Source organism: Pseudophryne corroboree, chromosome 5, assembly GCF_028390025.1.
Source record: "Pseudophryne corroboree isolate aPseCor3 chromosome 5, aPseCor3.hap2, whole genome shotgun sequence".
In the NCBI taxonomy this organism is placed as follows: Eukaryota; Metazoa; Chordata; class Amphibia; order Anura; family Myobatrachidae; genus Pseudophryne; species Pseudophryne corroboree.
Window position 1 is genome coordinate 137,338,508 of NC_086448.1, and position 4,444 is coordinate 137,342,951.

Below are 4,444 nucleotides of genomic sequence, written 5' to 3' on the forward strand. Positions count from 1 at the left end.
CTGCATCTGAATGGGGTGCTCTGTCAGCTGTATCTGAAAGAGGTGCTCTGTCTGCTGTATCTGAAAAAGGGGTGATCTGTGCGTCCATCCAGGGGCTACACCCCAGTGTAAAATTAAAATAAGAAAAGCTAAAAATAAAAAGCATAAACATATAATTATAAAAAGGTGCTTTTTTTGTGTGTGCTGAACCCCAGTGTACTATACAATTTTTAGTTTATTTTCATAACTACTGTGACACTTCCGGTCAGAACGTAGTATATTATTTCCTACTCATACATGTATTGTGCGACACTGTTGGCGAAGTTCAACCACAGTGTTTGATCACTATTTCTGATACACACACGCATTGTGTGATGCTGTGGGTGAAGGTGGTACCACAGTAATATATTTTATTTCCTACTCATACACGTATTGTGTGACATTGTTGGTTAAGTTCAACCGCAGTGTTCGATTACTATTTCTGATTCATACACGTATTGTGTGACACTGTTGGTGAAATTAAACCACAGTGTTTGATTACTATTTCTGACTCATACTTGTACTGTGCAACACTGAAGGTGGTAAAAAATTTTTTTTTAGAAATTGTGGTGTGTGCCCAGATGCCCAGGGGCATAGAGAGCTTAAGTCAGGACATTTAAAATAATTTAATTTTACAGTGGTAAAGAAAAACAAAATCAAACGTAAAGTTAGCTGCAGAGGCAATAAGACAAACTGTGCATTCAGAACCATCAGACTTTCTTGAGGAACGTCAAGGGGTGTCCACGCCAGCTATGTGTGAGTCTGACATTTCTCACACTGTCCTCATATAAAAGCCTCTTTCACCTGCTTCCACCATTTCTGAACCATCTGCACATGTGGGGAGCAGTACAAGTAAAGATGGTGATGATGAGGAGAACATAATAGAAATTGAGGATTTGTGTGTGGAAGTGTAACAATATGTGGGGGACATGTGTGTACTACTACTATCTGATACTGAGGATGTTGTTTTGTTTGTGTCAGTCAGCCACCAGTGGATGAATTTGTTGACCGTTATAAAAAGAAAGCCATTGCGATGTTGGCCATAAAAGTAAAAAATCCGCCTCTTTGGTGTGGGATTGTTTTTACCTCAATCCTGACGATGATTGTGAAAGCATATGCTCCATTTGTGAGGCCAAAGTTAGTAGAAGTAGAAACATTAGCTATCTAGGCACCTACACCATGTTACATCATTTGCGTCGAAGACATGAAATTTATTGTACAAGATTATAATGTAATTAACACCTCATCTTCAACATCCTCAGAGTCATTACTTATCAGTGGTAGCCCTTCTAAAAAATTTTTTTGTGAGGGACCAAACAAACCAAGCATTTCAGCCACAAGTGACAGTCTCTGTCGCTGAAATGATTGGTTTGTTAAACTGTGCATGTCCTGCTTAATATATTCAACATAAGGGTGTCCCAAGGACAATTCAATCTTGCACCTCTTTTTTTTGCATTATGTGCTATTTGGAGCATTGCTGACTGTGACGACAAACATTTGTATAGTTTATTAAACTGCCACCCTGTCTGCCACTGCCCCCACTGCGATTAAATAATTGCCTTCGGCAAGGAAGTTTACCAGCGGGGAGTGCGTGGTAGACCCCTAGAGATCATGCGGCGGCCGCAGGAGGAGCACCTGTGCGAGCAATGCCACCGCCGCCCTCGGTGGAGGATGCGGTGGTCTCCGGTCTGGTGGAGTCCCGGCTACCGACCCCCGGAGGTGAAGGATAGATCAGAAGGCCATGATGCTCCAGCTATGAAAGATCATGACAATGGCTCCTCGGGGATGGTCAGCAGGGGAGAAGGTATGGAGATACCTCTCCGGGTGGGTTGCGGCGGTGGGCCCCAGACCGGTGATGGCCTTGTCCTTGGCCCTTCTGGTACATTCTCCATGCTGGCTCTCCCAGCCTCCCACTGACTAGAAGGGTGAATGGGTGCCCATAAGAGGCACAGGAGGGGCTGCTGTGCTGGTGTCCTGGTAAAGTGGAGACAAAGAGGCCATCGGTCGGAGCTCCCAGCAATTCTACTCTCCAATGCTTGATCTCTTACGAATAAGATGGATGAGCTGTCCCTGCTCATAAGTGATGCAAGGACGGGCATCTCTGAATTGTCTATTCTCTGCTTCACTGAGTCGTGGCTGGATGACCTAATTGCCGACTCCTCAGTGTCTCTGCTGGGTTTTAGCCTTTATAGGGCTGATTGCGACAAGGAGCTCTCCGGAAAAACTAAAGGTGGAGGTATTTGCTTCTACATAAATAAAGTGTGGTGCACCAATGTTGATCCTAAGTAAATCATGTATCCTGCAATTGGAAACGCTCATTGTCAATAATAAACCATTTTACTTTCCCCAGGAGTTTGCTTCAATAGTCCTGGTGGGGGTGTATATTCCACCTCAAGTGCGAATGAAGCCTTACAACAACTGACCGCCAGGATTACAGACGTGGAACTTAAATATCCGGATTCACCGCTTATTGTGCTGGGTAACTTCAACAGCGCAAATTTGAGCCAGGAGCTACCAAAGTTCAAGCAGCAAGTTAAATGTCCAACTAGAGAAGGGCGTATCCTGGATCATTGCTATACTACCATTAAGGCTGCCTACCGGTCTATCCCTCACGCAGCCTTAGGCCTTTCTGACCACCTTCTTCCAACATGCATCCAGAAGTTGCTGATGTACTGACATCTTACATCAGCTTTTGTGAGGACCTGTGTGTGCCAATTAAAACATCTTGCACCTTTAACAAAAACAAGCCGTGGTACAATGCTCAGCTGAGAAAGCTTCATCGGGCCAAGGAGTAGTCCTACAGCAGTGGGGATAAGGACTGGTATAAATTGGCCAGAAACTCCCTGACCCGTGAAATTAGGCTGGCAAAAAAAGCAGTTTTCTAACAAGCTGACAAACAATATTTCAGCTAATGATCCTGTGTCTGTTTGGAGGAGTATGCAAGTTATGACCTGCTATAAGAAACATCCTAACCCCACTGTCATGCGTCAAGAACTGGCAGGTGAGTTGAACAACTTTTATTGCAGATTCGAGAGGGAAGCCCCTAGTACTAGTCCTTTCATTGACCTGGGTAAAGATGTCCCTTCCCAGGCATTGAAGGTGGTTTGGGAGAGGTAGAAGACATGTTTAAAAGGGTCAAACATAGGAAAGCATCTGGCCCGGATGGTGTGTCACCATCTACCCTGAAGATCTGTGCTGTTCAGCTTGCCCCTCTTTTTACCATGATCTTCAGTTCCTCAGTGGAGATGTGTAAGGCTCCCTCCTGCTTTAAACACTCAATAATTGTTCTGGTACCCAAGAACTCAACTGTAAAAGATCTGAACAATTATAGGCCAATTGCATTAACATCGGTGGCCATGAAAGTGTTTGAGCGGTTGGTGCTGAATCATCTGAAAGAGGCGACTAACTCTCACCTGGAACCTTTGCAGTTCGCATACCATGCGAATAGGAGTGTCAAGGATGCAGTTAACTTGGGGTTGCATTATATCTTACAGCACATGGACCGACCAGGCACCTATGCAAGGGTTTTTTTGTTGACTTTAGCTCAGCATTTAATACAATAGTCCCCTGTGTCCTGCAATCCAAACTTTTCTCCTTAGGGGTTCCTGTATCGACATGCTCCTAGATTGTGGATTTCTTGACAGGATACAGGTGGTGAAAGAAGGGAAGATTTCATCCAGTGTGCATTCGACCAGTACAGAGGCCCCTCAAGGATGTGTTCTCTTCCCCCTGCTCTTTTCCCTTTACACCAATGACTGTACTTTGGCTGAGCAATCAGAAAAATTATAAAATTTGCAGATGACACCACCATCATTGGTTTAATCAAAGACGGGGATGAGGCTGCTTATAGATGTGAGGTGAACCGGATAACACAGTGCTGCAGCAGAAACAACCTCAACCTAAATCCCTTAAAATGATCGAGATGCTGGTAGATTTTATAAAGAAACCTGCTGCCATGCACCCACTGGTGATAGCCGACAGCGTGGTGTCGTGGGTTGACTCCTTCAAATTCCTGGGGTCCACAATTTCCCATGACCTTAAATGGGGGCCGAACATAGGCTCCATTGTCAAGAAGGTGCAACAGCGGCTGTTCTTTCTGATGCAACTCAGAAAATTAAATATTTTACAGAAACTGCTGATTATCTTCTATACAGCCATTGTGGAGTCTGTTTTATGCTCTTCAATTACAGTCTGGTATGGAGCTGCCAATGAGTGTGACAGACGGAGGCTACAGAGGGTTGTGAGGACTGCAGAAAAGATCGTTGGTGCCGTTCTCCCCTCTGTTCAGGACCTCTACCCAGGGCCGTTGCAAGGTCTCTATGCACCCTAGGCAAATCTCCAGCCTAATGTGGGAATGTGTCCTGTTTTACAGGACACATTCCAGCAGCAGCCAGGGAGCCTGTGTCCCCTGCGGGACAACGTCGCT